Source organism: Canis lupus, chromosome 28, assembly GCF_003254725.2.
Source record: "Canis lupus dingo isolate Sandy chromosome 28, ASM325472v2, whole genome shotgun sequence".
NCBI lineage: Eukaryota > Metazoa > Chordata > Mammalia > Carnivora > Canidae > Canis > Canis lupus.
The window spans coordinates 19,710,968-19,733,514 of record NC_064270.1 but is presented as its reverse complement, the minus strand read 5'-3'; the positions used below and the strand labels follow the sequence as shown (position 1 = coordinate 19,733,514).

General features: G+C 35.0%; 1 long non-coding RNA gene across 5 annotated transcripts; it reads left to right on the top strand.

Moving 5' to 3' along the window:
* Positions 1-417: 417 nt before the first annotated feature.
* On the top strand, positions 418-22,060 carry LOC125753899 (uncharacterized). 5 transcript variants are annotated; one of them, XR_007406687.1, is made up of 4 exons: positions 418-597; positions 1,065-1,130; positions 10,496-10,621; positions 21,749-22,060. It is a non-coding gene; the product is annotated as an uncharacterized LOC125753899 (long non-coding RNA). The 5 variants fall into 5 exon arrangements; XR_007406686.1 differs by lacking the exon at positions 10,496-10,621 and having other exon boundaries at positions 419-597; positions 21,749-22,052; XR_007406684.1 differs by lacking the exons at positions 10,496-10,621; positions 21,749-22,060 and adding an exon at positions 5,985-6,068 and having other exon boundaries at positions 419-597.
* Positions 22,061-22,547: the final 487 nt, after the last annotated feature.

Below are 22,547 nucleotides of genomic sequence, written 5' to 3'. Positions count from 1 at the left end.
GTTTGTGTGTATACATAGTATGTGTGTGTAGTGTGTGTGTGTGTGTGTGTGTGTGTGGTATTCATTATGTTTTAGGCATCTTGCCAGTTTTAAGAATATAGAAACTGTGATTAAAAGATTATCTTTTACCTCCTCAAAGCTCTATAGTATTCTTTCATATACTGGTTTATAGGATTTTAATATTATTCATTTAATGGACTTGTTGACCCAGATATGTAGAATGCCAGAAAATCTATAATTTTCAGGACTGCTTATAGAGGAAAATTGGAGTATAGTCTTGAACTATGTCTTTTGGTAACTACTCTAGGTTCTGAAACCAATTCCAAAATGTATATTGGAGAAGGGTTTCCCCTACAGCACCAAGCAATTCTCTGGACTGGACGTTCTAGAATTCAGCTCAATTCTGACACTGTTTACCTGGAGATAACAGATTCTGCAGAGGCAGCTTTTAGGCAACAGGCCTGACAATGGAAACCTGAGTAAGGTAAAAGGGCTCACAGTGAGACCGGGCTGAAGCCACATAGACCCATTAGGTGATCCATCTCAAAACATCCAACAGCCCTAGCTGACCAATGGGCTACTTACAACATAGCACAGGTAGTAGGAAAAGAATATTCCATATGTTCTCATATCTCTTCACTTCCCCCTCTTATAGCTGGCTGATAGTCTCTCCCCGCCCCCCACCCCAACTCCTGGCTGATAGTCTCTCCTTTGCTATCCTGTCCACTGCTCTCTTGCAGTGTATTCAGTAAACTTCAATATCCTTTGTTCTGCCTTGGGTGAATTCTTTCACTACCTCACCACTACCTCTACCAGACGGTCACCCCCACAGATTCCACAGGTAACAGTTCAGTCCTACAAACATGACACCCCTCACCCCCCCCAACACATCACACACACACACACACACACACACACACACACACACACATTTCAGATACTAATCACAAGCTCAGGTTGTTTCCTGTGCTTCTGACTAACTGGCTCTCTTTCCGTAACTCTCTCCTTGGCTTCAATTAATTTGATAAAGCAGCTCATGGAGCTCAAAACATTTTACTTTCTAGATCACTGATTTGTTATCAAAGGATCTGACTCAGGAACAGTCAGGTGGAAGAGAAGCATAAAACAAGGTATGGGGAAGGGGCACAGAGCTTCCAAACTCTCACCACAGATTCCATTCTCCCCATATCTAAGTGTGTTTACCAACTCAGAAACTCTCTGAATCCAACCTTTTGTGCTTGTTTGTTTGTTTGTTTGTTTATAGAGGCTTCATCACATGGACATGATTGATTAACTTATTGGCCATTGTCAGTTGATTCAATCTCTAGCCACTCTCCCTTTCCCATGGTCAGGGGATGGCAATGAAAAATCCAACCCTCAATCTTAGGGTTGGTTTCCCTGGCAACCAGTCCTCATCCTTAGAAGACCTTGAGGTATTCCGAAAGTCATTCCATCAATATAACATAAGGCACTTTACCATTCCTATCATTTATGGAAATTCCTGGGATTTTAGGTATTTTGCACCAGAAAAGGGACAAAAACCAAATACAGATTTCTTATTATGAATTACAATATTACAGGAACCAATATATTTTGAACTATTTAAAAAGTGTCTGGTTTGAAAAGATAACTGAACAAGGTTTATATCTATAGGTGGAGTGTTTTAACAGATCTTGTTAAACTTTAATATTTTAAGATAAATGATAAGTAGAGAAGATAATAGTACATATAGTCTGTTTCCTGTGAAGCATAGTCATAACGTGTAACAACTGCAATAAATCTATTTATTTTGTTATTCAAATAGGACACAGGTTCCTAATGTTGATTTTTGCTCTGATTTTGAACAAACTGACTTCTTGTAGTGAATCATTGTCTCTTGAATTGCAAATAAAAAAACTATTTGACACAAGATGAGCCCTGGCCTGGACCAAAAAATCTCTAAGAATTGAAATTATCCAAATTCCTTAATCCTTACTTGAAGGTTATAATAGTTAATTTCATGTGATAAGTTGACTAGGCTAAGATGTCCAGATAGCTGGTAAAACATTATTTCTAGGTATGTCTATAAGGGTATCTCAGAAAGAGATTAGTATTTGAATCAGACCAAGTAAAGATGCCAGTAGGCATCATTCAATCCATTGAAGGGCTGAATACAATAAAAAGGTGGAGGAAGGGTTAATTCACTCTCTCAATGACCTTCATCTTCTCCTGCCCTCAGACATCCACACTCTTGGTTCTCACACTTAGGGATTCAGACATGGACTGACATTGGTCCCTGCATTCTCAGGCTTTTGAACTTAGATGGATTTATATCAGTAGTTTCCCTCATTCTCTAGTTTAGAGATGGCAGATTATATGACTTCTTGGTCTCCATAATTATATGAGCCAATTTCTATAATAAATCAATTATCTATCTATCTATCTATCTATCTATTTATCTATCCATCATATATCTCCTACTGGTTTGTTTTGTTGGAGACTTCTGGGTCATACAAACATATAGTAACAAACAGAATCGCCAAAAGCTCTACTTCACCCAGAGAATTCCCTATTTATTATTACAGTTATCCTAACATCTTGACTGATCGAGACCTTTTTCCTCTCTCAAAAGTGTCTTGGAAATAAACTATTTCATTTTGCAGTTACCTTACTCATGATCAACCTTCTCTATACCCCTCCATAGTAATAAAGGGCCCAACAAAGCATGGTGCTCCAATACATTCCAGGAAAAGATTTAGCTAATAAAGGAGACTGCATTATAAGAGAAAACGTCTCCATTCCTATTCACTATAATTAGATTCATCTGCTCCCAGAGACATTTTCATGTACTCTTAAGCCTAATATGGAATTTGCCTTAATGCTATAGAATGAGGGGTAAGTGGAGCTAGAAGTCAAAAATAAAATAAAAATAAATCTCAATTGCATATTTAAGTGGATTCCCATGACCCAGAAAGATGTGATATGTTTTTAACAGGCCATACCTAAAAGCCATGTATCCATAAAGAGTAAGGTGGATTTAAATGAATACTAATAACATACCAAACCTCTGCTTTTCAGTTTGGGAATTGAAGCTGCCTCTCTAAGGCAATGGAGCTCTCAATTTCTTTCCTAGAGGAAGGTCCCAGCTAGAGAATTCAGTTCCTGATTTGACAAGGGAGTGGTGATAACAAAAAGCTTTCTTAAGAAGAGAGCAGAGTGGTTTCAAAGCATGAACTTTGAGATAATGCTGTTTTGTGTATGAATCCTGGTTACAGAAATAAGTAGCAGGGTGACCATGACCTTGTTACTTAATATTTGAAGCTCAGTTTGTTCATCCTTAGAGTAAGGCTAATAATTCTTCTTTGATAGGGTTGTTGTAAAGATTAAGTGGGAGAAATTCTACATAAAGTGCCAAACAGGACCTGATCCCTAACAAGAATTGGCAAACACAAGCTACCCTTTCAGGCTGGTGTTGAGACCCTTAGTTATCCTGTCGTCTTTCTTTCATTATATTTCTGGGATTGCTTGAGTCCAGCCAACCTGCAAATTTAATTATTTCTCTGTTGCGTATAACTCCAAAGTACTCATATCACTTTTGAAAGGAGCCTGTGTTTATACTGTCTAGCAGGGCAGTGTCTCTTCATTCTTATTCATTCAGTGCTTCCTTTGACAGTTCAGTGGACAAGAACACTTTACTCAGTCAGTAGTTTAAACGTTTTCCCCCCAAAAATTATTCAAACATGTTTGTGTGTGCAGGTAAACAGGGCAGTATTTCTAGATTTCCTCCAGCTCTCTAGTTCTCTATTCTTATGCTTCTATTCAGGAAAATGTTGCAGGCCCCCTGTTTACTTTTTCTCTGTTTAGATTTTATGTGAGGCAGTATCCATGCTCTTTCCTAAAATCACAGCAACTCAACAGTTTTCTGAATTGTTGCCTGATTTCAGTCTATGCTAGATTCAGAAACCAGAAGCTCCCTCTTTTCACCTTAGGTGGAAATGGAGGCATCTCTCATCCTTTCATGAGAACAGACTTATCCCATGAATCACAATGGATAGAAGGAAGATGTCTGAAGTTTTGATGAGGAAGAAACAATGGAATGAAGAATCAGAGACGACTCCTGAGGAAAGAATGATAGCTTAGGAAAAGGAAGAAAAAGGAAAAAGAGAAGAGTGTGAATATGAAGATGTTAAAAATGTGTCAAAAAAGTTAAGGAATATTTCTGGTTCTTGGTCTGGCATATAAGCAGCTTAGAAGTTGTCACTCCTGTTGTCACAGAAAGAAAAAAAACTGAACTAAAAATAAATAATTCTTCTTAGATTCATTGGGAAATTGAGGTCACAAGGCAAAATGCTGCCCTGAAAATTGAAGAGACAGATAGGTAGACATAGAAAATCAGGAATTACTATAGCAGAATTCTAGGACCAGAAGCCCACCACTTGAGCTAATAATGGTGTACAAAAGCTTAAGTTTTAGTTGAACTACTGGAAGCTCAGTATGGACAAGCTTGAGAGTTAAAAACCCCCAGTTTTAGGGGGACTTCACATATTCCTAAGATTTACCTGTGAGAGTCCCATCAAATTCTCAAGGTGAAAATCAGAAAAAAAAAAAGAAAAAAAGAAAAAAGTTGCCTCTGTTTCAGGCATGGAGAGGGGGAAAGTAGCCATTTTGAGACAAACACAGCGTGTTCTGTTTGTCTTAACAAAAGTGTGACTTAAGGGAAAATATTTCAGTAGAGCCTGACTACCTTGAGTTTTACCAGAGATTAACTGACCTCGAGGAAGGGAAATGCCCAAACTCTGGTGCCCTCTAGTCTTCCTATCTCATTTAAGTGTATGTGTGTGGTGGGGAGAGCTGAAAAGCATTTGTGGATGACACAACGTAGGGCACAGACTGACAAAATGAGTGAGACTTAATTGTAAGGCTTAAGGCTTCCCTTCTTCCCACATCTTACCACCATATCAACAGTACTCCTATATTAGAGAATTGCAATAGAAAGAACTGCACATGTCAGACATTATTCAAGAATTCTCTAGAGAAACACAAAGACAACAGGAAAAACAAAGATAAGAGCAACAGAGGAACATTCAGCCTCTGAAACCCACAGTTGTAGCAAACAGGAAACATGGCCTAACTCCTAGTTAGATAAATATAAGACTTCACACTAAAGACCTATTTACATAGGGCCCTTTTTCACAATACATCATGTCTAGCTTCCATCAAAAAATTGCAAGACAAACAACACAATTTGAAGAGACAGAACAAACACCAGAACATAGTTAAGGGCACAGATTTTGGAATTATAGATTAGGAATTTAAATAACTATCATTAAAAAACTAAGGACTCTTAACGGAAAAAGTGGACAAACAGAAAAACAGTTGGGTAATGTAATCCAAGATATGAAAACTTTAAGGAAGAATCAAAGGGAAATGCTATAAATGAAAACACTAATAAAACTAAGAATGCCTTTGATGGACTCATCTATAAACTAGACATGGCCAAGGAAAGAATCAGTGAGCATAAAGATAGGTTAACGAGAAACTTCCAGAACTGAAATGCAAACAGAAAATAAGAATGAGAAAGATGGAACAGACTATCCAAGAACTCTAAGATAATTACAACTGGTATAATGTACATGCAATGGGAATAACAGAAGGAGAAGAAAAAGACAGAACAGAGGGTAAACAAGCAAAATAACTGATACGGCAGTGTATGAGCAAGGTAGAGAATTGTGGTTAGAAGTCCTAACTCTGAAGACAGAGAGACAGGTTTGCATCTCAGTTCTTCTGATAATAATAGTTACTAACTTATAGGCTTGCATTGAGAGATAAAATAGATGATATATGTAAATAATTTGCCATAATATTAAAGTACAGAAATTGCTTAATAGAATTTAGCTAATATCCATGTTTTCAGGGTGTATCCTATCATAGATACTGGGCTAGTCCTGTTTATACATTAATATATGCAGCCCAGACATTATAGTTTTATGACTTTTGTATTACAGATAAGAAAACTGAATATGAAGAGAATTAAACTTGGTCAAAGCCACATATTAATAAAGAACAGAACTTAGATTAAATTTCAGGTCTTATTTTGGAGTGTGTTCATTCTTTCCTCCGTCCACCAATATATGTCCTTCTGTAGCAATTTTAAATAATTATATCTATATTAAAAATATAGTTACTCAAATTTGCCTCCTTCCAAATTAAAAATCTACCCTGGAAATGTGAATAAAAACAGGAAGAACTAGGCAGAGATGTTAGACCTGGATTATTTAAATATGACCACCTTCAAAGCCATATGTAGGATATTAAATTAAGAATGGGTGAATTTCTAAAGATTTGATTGGTAAAATGTCCAATGTTTCACTCTTTTACAATTACTCTTCCTCTTAAGATACAATATAATCAGAGAGATCCTGAGGATTTTCTGCTTCCAATTTTGCCTTTAAAGAAATGCCCATATCCATCTCCTAGAAAAGTTGCTCCATCCTTTCCTTAGGACTGCATCTGTCAGAGCTGGGCCTTTTTCCTCTAATGCAACAATCAGAATCTGGACTTTAATTTTTTGAGACCTGCATAGTATTTTACATCTTTGGATTTCATAGTTCAGCACAATGTCTGGCATATAGAAGCTCACATGTTTTCACTGTATGAATATATGTTAAATAAGTCTACATGTGTGTATATACATATATATGTATATTATATAAATGGATATATATATCTGACCATTTCTGAAGTCCCAGAAGTTTTTTTTCTTTCATTTTCATTATCAGGATTATTATCTCTCCCTGTCTCTCTCCATCCCTTCTTCCGTCTCTTTCTGCCTTCTCCTTCTTTAATTTCTAAAACATCTGCTAATTTATTAGCTGCTGTTAAAGATGTTCCACCATTTCTTGTCTCTAATATTAAGAACTGTTGGGACACCTGGGTGGCTCAGAGGTTGATCATCTGCTCAGGTCATGATCTCAGAGCCCTGGAATCAAGTCCTGCATTGGGTTCCCCAAGGGAGCCTTCTTCTCCTTCTGCCTATGTCTCTGCCTCTTTCTGTGTGTCTCTCATGAATAAATAAATAAGTAAATAAAATCTTAAAAAAAAACTGTTAACTAGCTTGGAGGCTTTATGTAATCTCTTTGGGAAATCATTTAAATATTTATTTACTTCCTAAGCTATACTTTCTTCTCTCTGGCCCAAATTTACCTTTGTTCCACAACTCTATTGCTTTGTTGATTCTAGATAGTTGTGTTTTTTTTTTAATTTATGTCTATTGTATAATATCTTGTTTTATTATAGTTTATATTCTTCCCTTCTCCTGTCTTCCCAAGATTGGAGGTTAATGTAGTACCTTCCTACTGAAGGTTTCTGCTATGCAAGTCTATGCTATCATAGGAACTTTCTTCAACTGTTAGGGATAGACAAGACTTGTGGCCTCAACAACAGGTTGAAATATACAAAATAGTTATCCTGGCTTCTGCTACACCAGTAGAAATATTTTACTTGCATATGAGAGATTCTCTTCCCTCATACTAAGGGCTGCTATTACTCCCCATTTTGGAGAAAGATGTTACACAAGTAAATTTTATTTGAGAATAGAAAGATGGATCAAATTATATTTGCAAATATTCCCATTCTAGATTGAACTTAAAAAAAGCTTTTAAAATATTTTTATATTTTATATAAAAAGCTTTTAAAATATTTTATATTTTAAATATTTTTTAAATATATAAAATATATATCAGGTAATTCTTATTCCTGTTTCTATCTCATTTCTATCTTCCTTAAATGAAGCTTCTTTATGTGGACCTTTGTGTCACTGTTCTCCAAATTGCCCATGGGTGGGTATGAATGAGAATATTGACACCAGAATAGAAGTGACTTTGAGAAGCTGTTTTGTCATAAAGGCATACATAAGAGTTTATCTGAATTGTAACGATTTATGGAAGCTCATGAATTTCTGCTATGGTTTCTGCCCATTTTTAAAAGATCAGAATATTTTAAGCTGAATAGAGTGATACAAATATAAGAATCCTGAAAGACCACAGAGGTGAGCAGCCTTTAAGGGAAATGACAAACGTGTTGTGCGTTAATATTCAGAAGCAAGTACATTAATAATATGTAAAGGCAACTCTTAATTTCATTCAGAGTTAGACTTTTGATGGTGGATTGTTTAAAAATGCAGGTCATTATTTATAATGAAAACTGCCATAAAAAGATTAGAGGTAGCAGATTCATATTGATCCATTTAATGAGTAGTGGCAAACGTTTCTTTTCATCAGCTTTGCATTTGCTCATTTACCTGTTTTGCAAGCCAATCCAATAAAACCTCTTATTTGACATTACCTTCCTGTGTCCTGCAATATGTGCTTTAGTTGGATTAAACCCTGATTGTTGCTACAATTTCCTGAGGGCATTGGTATATTTGCCATTGTAGAGTGATTTCTTTCATAAGACTTCTTTTCCTTTGTCTTTTTTGAGTCTGGTACCCTTTCCACTGTGAAATGACCTGGGTTTGCCAGCAGTAAAATAACTATGGTATCTGATTGTATCCCCACCTGATAACACCTGCTATGCTTAAGTAACTTTCCAATTATGTGACCCTATTCAATATTATGATGAGTGACCTGAATGACATTTTCTCAGTTATCCACTCCCAAGTATAAGTTCTTATCTTTGAATGAATAGCAAAACGGATCTGGGTAACCAAACACTAAAGCCCCTAATTTTGAAAAAGAAGATATTGAGCTTTAGAAAGGACAGAAACTCCCAACTTCTAATTATATATGATAAATCGTTAAAAATGAAACCATTGTGTATCTGTGTGTGTGTTTATAATCTCCTAGACTTTAGTGAATTTTCAGCCATAAATTTCAGATTTATTTATGAGATGAAGGGTTTTTTGTTTTTATTTGTAAAATGTTTATTTTCACTTTTTTTTTTGGTACAACACAATATTTTAATTCAGAGCTGACATTACAGTCAGATGGTATAGATTCTTTTTTTTTTTTTTTTACAAGATGAAGGTTTGAAAATGTTTGCCATAAGCAGAATGAAATGGAACAATAAAATAGCTTAATGCATCCATGTCTTTGTTTTCCCTTTGCTCCATTCTACCTGGTATAGTTCAACACCCTTGAACACACAGTGCACATTTGAGAAGCAGTGTAGCAAAGAGGTTCATAATGTAGACGCTTGAGACAGGGAATGTGTTCAAATCCCAAATCTGTCTTTAAGGGCCTTCTGTGTCTCACTGATCTTAAATGTAAAATATGAATCAAGACAGTATTTGCTTATAGAATTAAGGTCAAATGAGGTAAGACTATATTAATATCTTATTTAAACATGTGTCAGTTATTATTAATATCTTACCATTATCATATTTGGTGGCCATCTGTTGATTTGCCTGTACAACCCCCCTTCTCCTTCTTTGGTAATAATTGTTGTAATTTTCTTTGTAATCCCTTTCTCCTTATTGTGGTTTTGTTAAATTCTTACTCATGGTACTCTGTCCTGCCCAAGCCCGAGTGAGGGTGAGGCCCTCCTAGGCCAATTAGATCTTCATTCCACGCAATTTAAAAGCACAACAAAATGAAAGAAAAAAAGTACCACATTTTTATTGATGTGCTGTTCATATGCAATAGACTATACAAATATCAAGAGTCTAGACTGATGAATTTTTACATCCATATAAACCTATGAAAACACCTGAAAATCAGGATAAAAAATATTTCCCATATCACAGAAACCTGCTGATGCTCCTTACTACTCATTACACCTAAGGCAATCAGTATTCTAGTTTCTATCATCATGGGATAGTTTTGTATAAGATAATACATGATAATGAAAAAATGACTACATGTAATATGGATAGACCTCAGAAAAATTGCTGCCAAAAATAATATAAAAGAGTATATATTTTATGATTAGACCCATGAATTTTGTAATCTGTTTCATATAATTAAGAGCCTTAATTGATATACTTTGTTCACAAAATACCCTGCTCCATACTCCTTTGTCCTTCTATTCAAATTTACTCAACAGCCAGGTTGAAAGTAGGTCATATCTCATTTAAGAAATCTCTACAATCTCTTGACTTTTGTAAACTAAAACCACTATTTTTTCGAATTTATTATATTATTTTAATCTAATTATTATTAGGCATTGTTTCTATACCCAGAGTCTTAGATGCAGGAGGTAGGTAGAGTGCTTAGAAATCATACGGGAGATAAGATCCTGAGTAGGTAGTTACCCAGATTCTATCTGAACACTACCAGTGACTGGGAGGCAGGTGTTCAATGGTTGGAAAATGCTAATAATTAAAAAAATATTTTAAATAAAGACAACTGTTATTATAATTCATATTATAATTCATATCTGTTGATCTTAGTTCATTTCACTGAAATATTTGAATGCCTACACCCTTTCCCTCAGAATAAATCTGCAGATATTTGGAAAGTGTTATTACGTCTAAACTGAATCTTCACTTTGACTTTCTGCTCCATTAATTATTCCTTAGAGGAGATGGCCTCTAGCCCCCTGTCAACTTGCATATAGACTCTGGATTACATTACATTTACCTTGTCAAAGACTTTCAACTGACAGAACAAAGCATGACACTCAAGATGTGTTCTGGTAACTGTAGGTAAGATTAGAACTCTAACTTGAGGTCCATATTATTTTAACTTTGTACTTGCTAGGAAATAAAATATAATAATATGTTGCAACAAAGGATAATGTTGCTAAAATGTGATTAAATGTAGCCTTCTATTAAGACATTTGAAATGAACTCAATACAATCCCTTAAAACCATTGAAATTGAGACTGTGGCACAAGAATAATTGTCCCCTTGACAAAATGTCTTATGGGTTGGATTCATAAAAAAGTAATTTATGAGCTAAATATGTTTAATAGAGATTATTTATTTCCTGAAGGGCATGCCACAGTATTCTTCATATTCATTAAATTATATACATTTGTATATAAAAAACTAAATTTATGTATAACTTTCTGGAATATGTCAACCTTCATTATGTGAAGTAGAATTATCCAATACTCTTGATTAATGTTTAAAATAGGAAGTTAATGTTTTGATATGATGAAATAATTTAACTATTAAAGAGCCAAATTTTAATTCAACAGAATTTAATAAAATGCAATATATATTGTGTTTGTAATTTAAGAAAAAATCAATAGAAACTACAATAGTAGGAACACAAGAAGATAAAATAGTTAAAGAAAAAAGAACAGAGACTTTAAGAGGCCAGGAATGATATCAAATAGTCCAATACATGAGTAATTGGAATCTTACAAGGAGATGAAAGAGAGGATGGGAAAAATTAATTATTTTTAGCAATAATGGCTGAGAAGCCTCCAAAACTAAAGAGACACCCCATGTCACAGATCAAAAAAATTGATATAACTCCAGAAGGATAAATACCAAACAAAATCAAAGCAAACCAAACAAATCAAACAAAAACCCTAGACATATTTTATTAAAATTGCTCAAAATGAAAGACAACGAAGAAATCTTGAAGGCACCCAGAAGAAAAACACACATGACATACCGAGGGTCAAAGAAAATGTTCAAAGCAGACTTTTCATCAAAAACTCAGTAAACCAGAGGATAATAAAGTGATATCTATAAACTCATATTTTTATGCCCAGGGAAAGTATTTTTCAATAATGAAGGAGAACTGAAGAACTTTACCGACAAAGGCTGGGAGAATTCAATGTCAGCAGAGCTGTATTGCAAAAGATATTAAAGAAACCTCAAAGACACAAGTCTAAAAAAAGAAATAAAGCCAGAAAAGGCATATTTAATTTTAAATATAAAAAATTTTATGACTCTGTATATCAAAAACAATAGTAGTGCATTGTGTTTGTAGACTGTGAACATAAAATGTATGACAGAAACACAACAAAAATTAGGAGGGAAGAATTGGGATGATACTACCTTAATGTTATGTATTTAACAAGAAGAATCTATAAGAATGATTAATATCTGAATCAGTGACACCATCAAATACTGGAAAGAGTGTGAAGCCACAAGAGCTGTCATTCATTATGGACAGAAATACAAAATAGCACAGCCCCTTTCAATGACAGTTTGGCAGTTTCTTTAAAAATGAAGCAAACTTTTACCACATGATCCAGAAATCACACTCCTTGGTATGTCCACAAACAAGCAAAAACTTCATACAAACACTTATAAGCTTTTTTCATAATCCCCAAACATTGGAAGCAACCAACCTGTCCTTCAAGAGGTGAATGGATAAGCAAACTGTGGTTCATCCATAAAATGGAATGTTATTCAGCCATAAAAGAAGCTAATCTAACTACAAAGCAATGACTACTAATTAAGTCATGAAAACATATGAGGAAACTTCAATGTACGGTATCAAGTAAAAGAGGTCAAAATGAAAAGATTATGTACTGTGTTATTCAAATTATATGACATTTTTGAAAAGTCAAAGCTATACAGACAGTAAAAAGTGGATCACTAGATGTTATCTAGTTATCTAGTTATCTAGTGTTATAGTGATCCATCAGTGGATCACTAGATGTTATTCAGGTGAGAGGGTTAAATGGGTGGAGCACAGGGGATTTTTAGGGCAATGAAATGATTCTGTATAATACTATCATGGTGGTTACAAGTCCTTATACCTCTGTCGAAACCCATAGAATGTACACAAAGTTTGAACCCTATTGTGAACTATGGCCATTAGTTAAGAATGCACAATATTGGTTCATCAATTGTAATAAATTTACCACACTAAACATAAGGTGTTAATACTGGAGAAAGGGGTAGGGAAGAAGAGAGGAGTTTCTACAAGGACACCATAATTTTTGTTCAATTTTTGTATGAACTTAAAACTGCTCTAAAAACAGTGTATTAGGGGGATCCCTGGGTTGCTCAGTGGTTTAGCTCCTGCCTTTGGCCCAGGGCGCGATCCTGGAGTCTCGGGATCGAGTCCCACGTTGGGCTCCCAGCATGGAGCCTGCTTCTCTCTCTCTCTCTCTCTCTCATGAATAAATAAATCTTAAAAAAATAAAAAAAATAAATAAAAACGGTGTATTAATTTAAAAAAGGCAACATATACGTACATGGTAATTATAAGAAACTTAGATTGAATGGGAAAGCATGGACAGATTAAAAGTAAAAAGAATAAAAGTAGATACACCATGCAAACACTAATCAAAGCTGGTGTGTCTATATTAATATCAGGCAAAATTGAATTAAAAACAAAACATATTACCAGAGATTAAGGAAGGGGGGCAATATTGAATTCAGCAAAATGACACAGTAATCCTAAATGGGTGAGAACCTAAAAATGTAACTTCAAAACTCATGAAGCAAAAATAGATAAAACTGAAGGGAGAAAGAGACATATACAAAATTTTAGTTGGAAAAACCTCAACGCTCCTCAACACTCCATATTCAGTAACCAAGAGAATAAATAACTAGAAAAATTGGTAAGAATGTGGAAGAGCAGAACATTGCTATGAATTAATGCGAACACTTCATCCAATAATAGCAGAATACTAATTTTTTTTCAAGAGCACACAGAATGTTCACCGAGATAAAACCATACACTAGGACAAAGGTCAGCAAATATCTTCTACAAGAGCAAAATAATAAATATGTCGGGCTTTGTGCGCGATAGCATCTCATTCTCCACAACTCATCTTTGCTGTCCTCATGTGAAAGCACCTCTGGACAATACAGAAATAGCTTGATAATTTTTCATGAAGCTAAACATGCATCCCAATTCAAGCATCTTGCTTCTCCCGAGATATTTACCCACGTGAAATAAAAACGTATGTTCACACAGCAATCTCTAGTTGAATGTCTACACGACACTAGTTTTATTTATAATCACCCAAACCTGGAAATGATCCAAATGGCCCATAACTAAGGAATGGCTTAACAAAGTATGGTACAGGCACACAGTAGAGGAGCATTGAGCAATAAAAAGGAAGAAAATCCTTTTACACTCAACTCTGTGGATGTATCTCAGATATACAGGGCTAAAAACAAAGACACTAGTTTTGAAAAGGCCATATACTATATGATTCCATTTATATAATATCTGAGAAAGGCAATACCCTAGAAACTGATGTTATATCAATAATTGCTGAGGGCTGTATTTGGGGGAAAAAGAAACCCCAAATTTCTGAGGGAATATTTGGGCAGTAATGGGACTATTACATGTCTTTATTGTGACAGGGATTATATTAATTAATATGTTTTCTTAAAACTTATAAGAATGGTCCAGTGTTTATCAATAAATGTTACTGTGTGTAAATGCCACGTTGTATTCTGGAGAGACCCTGAAGGATGTGGGTGCTGTACTCTGAAGAGTTTGTGGAAGGAGCTTCCATCTACCTCAAATACAAACTAATGCAACTTCTATTTTGAAGAGAAACTCACTTTGCATTTGTTTTATGAATTAGAGTTCTTTGAAATCTAATTAGAATGGCAGAGTTCCCAACACGATGTACTAGATTCTAGTTTCTAAGAAAGACTCAGCTTACCAGATAGTTGCTGAATCTTATTATTCTCAAAGACTTCATAGAATTTTCTGTAAGAAGCTGCTTCTCCTGAGTCTGTAATTTCTTTCAGGGACTATTACGTGACCTTCTTTTCCTTTCTTCTTTTCCTGAATTTGATAATTATATTTCCAATGATAGTTCCCTCAAATCCATTGCATGTGATAGTACAGTATTTATATTGAAAACTTGATCGTGCCATTGAAAATGCCTCATTAGCTCTGTGTGTTCCAAAGGATGCATTCTACAGATTGTCTGCAGGTATTTTAGGGGCTGCCACCCAGGGTAGGTGAAATATTGTTGAAGGTCTCTCCCTTCCTCTAAGTGCACTAATTTCAACAGAGAAACTCCCTTTTATTTTTTAAATTTAAATTCTCCCTCAGGTTACTCGAATAAAATATTCTACCTGCAGGATGAATTTAAGACCACAAACTCTCTTGATAAGGAAGCTTTTCTTAACATGACAAATAGGTCTGGGGTGGCTTACCCTACCCTATTCTTTCCTCTCCTAGGCAACATTTACCCCTCCGTTGTCCTATGCTTTCTCTGGCACTGCTGAACAGCAGTTGTGCTCTTTATCATTTGCCTTTGCTCACTATGGTCCTCACATCTGGAAAAGCCTTCATCCTTTTCTGTTCTTGGTTAACTTTTACTTGGACATTTAGATTCATTTTAAGAGGTACCTGTATGAGACCTTCTTGATACCCTCAAACTGGAACTCTTACTCCTTTTCCTAATTCTACCTTATATATTGCTTTAAGCACATTTTCACATTTTGTTACATTGCTTCTTAAAGTGAGTCAGATTTCAGCTTTGGGGTCTCTTTTGGTGTCTTCTCTTTCTTATCTGCATCCACTCCCTTGAGAATCTTATTCCAAATCTTTTTATATTATCTACATGCTAATGATTCACAAAACTAACTCCAGTTTGACATCTCCACCGAAATAAGGACTTGTATAATGAATTTCTCACATAAAATCTCCAGATGGATATGTAGTAGTAATCTCAATTTCAGCTTGTTGAAACTGAACTTCTTTACACCCCCACCACAAACCTATTCCTTCTGAAATATTCCATTTTTAAAATAATGACAATGGCATTAGCCCAGTTGTTGGCCAAACAATGAACTCATTCTTGAATCCTTTCTCTTTATCAGTATCTGACATATAAAAAAAATCCATATACCTTTGCTATGAAAATATATGTCTGTAGGTCCAGTTCTACTACTTCAGTGTAATCTCCTTAGGACCAGCCCTCCAAGCGCACCTGGAGGGTGGTTCAGTAGTTGAGTGTCTGCCTTTGACTCAGGTCATAATCCTGGGGTCCTGGGATCCAGTCCCACAGCAGGCTCCTGGGGAGCCTGCTTCTCTCTCTGCCTATGTCTCTGAATCTCTCTGTGTCTCTTATGATAAATAAATCTTAAAAAGACCAGCCTTCCAAATAATTACAAGTATGACATGGACACAAATCAAAAGAGTGATTACCTGAACATAAACAGAATAAATAAAAATTAGGCAGATTGTTAGAAGGAAGTTTAAAATGTGGGTAATGGGACACCTGGGTAGCTAAGTGGTTGACCATCTGCCTTAGGCTCGGGACATGATTCTGGGGTCCAGGATCGAGTTTGGCATTGGGCTCCTTGGAGGGAGCCTGCTTGTCCCTCTGCCTATGTCTCTGCCTCTCTCTTTCTGTGTCTCTCATTAATAAATAAATCAAATAATAAATAAATAAATAAATAAATAAATAAATAAATAAATAAATAAAATGTAGGTAAATACTCACATGAAGTTGGATTCGTGACTTTCCCTCACCTGTGGCTTCATCACAAGAGTATTCCCCAATAATGGAGCCAAACAATATGGTTCAAACTCCTGTAGCCACCTTACCAAAAGAGCTATAGAAAGAAAATGGTATGATAAAAGCCAGAGGGTGAGGGGAAACCATGGAAGGGAGAAAGGCAGAGAAGATGATACCTAATTCTGTGTATGGATCCATTTAATTTCAGTCTGATTCCTGAACCTGGCAAGTAAGTACAAGATAGCCCCAAAGCAGATCAAAGGCTTTGAGAACTCAAGTGACATTCGTACCATTCTGCCCAAGCTGACACTAACTAACTTGCTTATCTTTCAAGACAAAAATATCAACATCCTCCAGAGGATTGTAGCAAAATTCAGAGTTTATACAGGATATCATTTACATAAGATTTAATTCACTTAGTTTAATGACCTCAAAGTTTCATCCATGTTGTCATAAATGGCAAGATTTCTTTTTTTTTTTTTTAGGATTTCCTTCTTTTTAATAGCTAAATAATAATCCATAGTGCATGTGTATATGTGTATCACTTTTTATTTATCTATTTGTTCATTAATGGACACTTAGGTTGGTTCCATGTCTTGGCCATTGTAAGTAATGCTGCAGTCAACGTGAGAATACAGGTATCTCTTTGAGATAGTGATTTCATCTTCTTCAAACATACCCTAGAAGCAGAAGTGATAGATCACATGGTAATTCTACTATCAATTTTTTGAGGAACCTCCAAACTGTTTTCCAAAGTGGCTGCACCAAAGTACATCTCAACCAAAGTATACAAGGTTCCCTTTTGTCTACATTATCACCAACACTTGTAATCCCTTATGTTTGCTGATAGTCATTCTAACAGATGTGATGGTATTTCACTGTGATTTTCATTTGCATTTCCCTGATAGTTAGTGATATTGAGCACCTTTTCATACATCTTCTGGTATTGAATAATCTATCTGATATTGATATTGATTTTATTGTCATTGTTCATTTCATTCCTGATATAGAGTTTTTCTTGTTTTCCTTTGTTAGTCTTCCTAGAGACATGTCAACTTTTTAAAAAATGTTTTCCAAAAAAAAAAAAAATGTTTTCCAAAAAGAAGCTATTTTCAATTTCATTGATTTATAATCTTATCCTTATTACCTCTTTCATTGTACTTGTTTTGGCTTTATTTTGCTCTTCCAGGTTTGGAGGTAGGGGCTTTGATTATTGATTCTACACTTTCCTCTTTTCTAAAGTATCCATTTTAATATTATACATTTCTTGCATGATACTTGTTTTGCTGTTTTCTACATATTTTGATATGTTCTCTTTTCATTCAGCTTAATGTGTTGAAATTTCTTTATTAATTTATGAAATACTCAGAAGTTTAGTTTCCAGATTTTGGAAGATTCTTCTATCTCTCTTAATTGATCTCTAGTTTGATTCTTTTATGGTCAGAGAACATACTTTATATGGTTTTAATTCTTCCAAATTTATTAAATGGTGTTTTATGACCCAAAATATTGTTTGTTTTGGTATATTCTATTAGCATTTGACAACAATGTATATTCTGCTAATATTTAGTGGAATAATCTGTAAATGTCCATTAGATTTTGTTAATGTTGCTATGTTCTTCTATATATATATTTTTTATTTTCTATGTAGTTGTTTTATCAATTGCTGAGATGAGATGTTCATTCTTCCCACTCTAAGTATAGATTTTTCTATTTTTCCTTTTAATTATACCAGGTTTACTTTGCATATTTTCTACTATGCAGCCATATTTAAGATTATGGTTATTCAGATTATGATTTAAGACATTTATTTTAACTTACCTTTAGTGTTTTTGTGTGTATCTGTTCATATGTCTTTTTTAGTGGTTGCTTTAGGAATTATAGTTTATGTACATGACTTGTCAAAGTCTACTGATGTCATAATTTTACCAGTTTGGATGAAGTGTAGAAATCGAAATCTATACCTACCTTTATGTTTCTCTACCACCCTCAATTTATAACCATCCTTTCAGTTTCCTCTGATTCCCCCCTTTTAAAAATATTTTATTTATTTATTCATAAGAGACACAGAGAGACAGAGAGAGGCAGAGACACAGGCAGAGGGAGAAGCAGGCTCCATGCAGGGAGCCCTATGTGGGGACTCAATCCCAGGTCTCCAGGATCACTCCCAGGCTGAAGGTGGCCCTAAACCGCTGAGCCACCCACGCTGCCCTCCCCTGGTTTCCTTTTATTATCCCAATTCCATTTTTAAATGATGCTTCTTCTACCAGAAAGCACTAAGTTGGGATAACAAAAGGATTTGTGCTACCTCAGGCATTGCCTTGCTGTAGCTGAGACCAGTGTGCCAATTTTCCTTCATGTTTAGTTTCTTAAAATACTGCTTTCTTTTTTTTTTTTTTTATGAGAGAGAAAGGCTTTGGTAGGATAGTCATTACTATTATTAGGAAACAGTTTTTCAAGTTAAAAATAATGAGACCATGAGATCCGGGTGTCTTACCATTCTGGACAAAACCTTACAGATATTACTATAGAGAACAACTCTACATTGTGTCAAGGGCTGAATCAGCCAGATTTCCCCTGTGCTCACTTCTAAGATCCTATTATGATGGAAATGGACTGCAAATGAACTCCAATTGCATCCAAACTTCAAAAGCTATTTCATAACTGCTTTTAATCTGACTATTTAAAAGTATAACCTCCAGATAAGATTCTCAATCTATCTCCCTTATAGAAATAGAAATTATTAATAGGAAAAGAACAATTATTCCCACTTTCCCCTTATCACATGGATTTATGAAATTATGCTTCTCTTGGGTGTTTAAGACAGAGGGTGCATGTCACCATAATTAAAAATACACCCTTACTTTTCTTATTCATGCTGAAAAAAATTAATCCAGACATTGCTTATTGATGGCTTACAATCAAATGTGCAAATAATATGCTTAGAGAACATTAAAACAGGTTTAATAGGGTGGCAATTCATTTCCTTTTCAATATATATGAAAGAAAACTTTAATAGTGGCTACCTTTAATGTATTCGCCATGAAGAATGAAAAGTCCACACTAATGTAATTTAAAAACCTAGCCCTGCCTGCATAATTCAGAGGAAGGATTAAAGAAAGCAAAAGCTTATTCCCAAATATACTGACTAGATCTTCAGCTCCTGCTAAACGTTTTTCTTCTCTTGACAGTAACCTATGCTTCTTCTCCTTTGCTGAATTAATAGAAATTGTTACTGTAAAACCAATAAGAGTTTGGTCCGTTTGTTTTTGTGCACTAGTTACCAAGCAGCTGAGATGGCAGATGGGTTTGTGAGACTCAATTTTGAAGACTTAGTTCTTTGCTTCTGTGAGTGACTATTTTGAACCCTGGTGGCCTAGTGATGTGTTAGGCTAAGTATTGGGTTATCTGAGGTCCTCAAGGCAATGGATCTAATTCTACCTCTTTCTCACTTGAACTTGGCCTTTTAGAGTTTGCAGCATCCAAAATGCCCCTAATACTAAGTAACACAAAGTCCTCTCTCTCTTTGGGAGGGAATAAAGGGTTAATATTTTGTAGCACAATGAGGACAGGACAAACTGGCAAAGAACTATTTACTGGATAACAAAAATCATAAAATACATCTTGAAATAGTCTGCTCTTGGGATGCCTGGGTGGCTCAGTGGTTGAGTGTGTCTGACTTTGGTTCAGGGTGTAGTCCCAGAGTCCCAGGATTGAGTCCCAGGATTGAGTCCCACATCGGGCTTCCTGCATGAAGCCTGTTTCTCCTTCTTCCTGTCTCTGCTTCTCTCTCTCTGTGTCTCTCATGAATAAATAAATAAAATCTTTAAAAAAAAAGTGCTCTGTAAGATGTAGCTTAAATACTTTCACCTCTGGTTGGTACATTTGATTTTTGGTTTGGTTTGGTTTGGTTTTGGTTTGTTTTTTTGTCAAGTCTTGATCATTGTGGAATATTGTTACTATAATGGAGTAATGAACTTTTATTTATTTTTAAAAAATTTCCCAATTTTTATTATTTATTCATTTTTAAGCAACTTTTTAAAAAGTTTTATATATTAAGGTATACAACATGGTGTTTCAATATATATGCACATAGTGAAACAATTACTATAGTCAAGCTAATAAACATATACATCTCACATACCTCTTTTTTTGGTGGGCTACTGAGCTTTTTAAATGAAAAATGCTAAATTAGGAAATCATCCCACCTTTCATTAAAAAATCATCAAGGCTCAGGCTCCTGCTTTGGTAATTAAAACCTAATATGGAATATTCATGATAGCTGTAATTCCTTCATTACCTTTGCCAATGAGTCTGTTAGTGGCTATTGATATCCAAAGGTTGGCTTCCACTTAATTATTGTGATCTTTCCATTAATACATTTTTTTTTATCCCAAAAGCTTGAGTTCTATAACTATTCATGAGTCATTTCCCCTATATGTGAAATGTAGCTCAAGATGAATTACCTTCAGTTTCATCTTACCAAGGGCTTAATTTTAATGATTACCTGCTGCACAAATAAAATAAGAGAAGCAATGAAGCTCTCATTATTGATAAAAGTTGCATGTGTTTTTGATACAAGTTATATTTAGCCCTCTTCTTGAGGTTTCCTTTAAATTTTGAATGAGCTAGCTAGCATGGGGCAGAACAAAGTCACAAAGACTGCATAAAGAAATAATTAACAGCACACCAATATATTTAAATTGCAATGTCTTGTTTTAAACTGTTTACAGTGGCTTTATCATTGCACTTTGATTATTATGTGTTTGTGTGCCTAGGTATATAACCAGGTAATGATATTCTTGAAAGCAGTTTCTAGGATGTCTCAGTATTTTGAATTCCTTTGAGTGTTCAAAACCCAGTATGAACTCAAAACCAGTTCTTTCTGAAAGGAAGTTTAGGTGAATGGGAAGATAAACTAGGTTAGGGTAGGGAGGCTAGGACAAAAGATGTTGCAAGAAAAAAGAATGCTCAGGAACATTTAAAGGATTGGATGGGAATTTAACAGAGGATTTACTGGAACATCCACTTTCAATTTCTGAGTATAGGGCCACTTCCTTTGTAGTCATGAGTAAATGATGCATTTCAAAGTTAAATATGCATGTATTTTTTTTACCTCACTTACTTTTACTGGCTTCCAGATGTACCAATATCTTTAGTAGCGCTAGTAAGCATAATAAATTATGTTTACAGGATAAATTGTCAAATGTTAGTTGGTGGCAAAAAGTGGAGACTTTCTATTACATTCAAAAGTGTTGTCACTTTAAACAACAACAAATAGAGGAAACAATGTGTACTACAGGGTGCTCTATAGTTATTCTCACAACATTAAAATCAAAGTTCTTTTGGGGCCAAGCCCACTGTGCATGATGGGTGAAGGTGATGTTCTAAAGATTTGATTTTTTGTCATTTCTTATTTCAGAAATATTTTATGACACCTGAATTTCATGGCAGCGAGAATTAAGCATCTTGTTTAGACTTCCTGGAGCTGGTGACCTGGGAATGAATTTTACTGCCTAGTAGACAGTAAAATAGGAATGAAATTAAGGAAAATAAGACATAGATTTTCAGATTTTCTAAGATTTTAGCATTATCTAAAGTCTCTCCCAAAGGATGAAATTAAATCTCATTGATGATGTACAAGATGAGAGAGTTCTGCTGCCTTTGTGGTTCTTTCTAATTGTCTACGATAACCCTGAGGCAGGCAATTAGTACAGAGAAATTGGAGAACATGAAATGCCCCATCAATTACTAATAAAGTGTGTAGATCTGGTTATAGAACACACAGGGTGGGTGGGGCACCTCTTGTCATTGTTCTCACCTTTTGCCTTGAACACGTCTTTGCATCACTATACTTTTTTTTTTTTTTTTTTTTTTTAATCACTATACTCCTAAAACACACCAAGACTCCTTATCCGGATTTCAATCTTCATAAGCAACTAGGGTAAAGATAGGTAAGAGGAGAAAAGATGTTGTAATTGTGGCATAAGAATAGAAACTATTTCCATCTCTACCAACATCATCACTCAAACAGCCATGAAGATTGAGCCAAAATTCCCTATAGTTAAGTGACCGCTGGTTTCTGGTGGCTCTATGCCTGGCTATAATTGCTGTCTCTGACACCTGCTCTATACTTATTTGGCCAGCCTCCAAAATTTAATGGGACTTAAATATGTGCCAGGAGTTGGGCTATGTCTTGAGATTATAGGAGAAAAAAAACA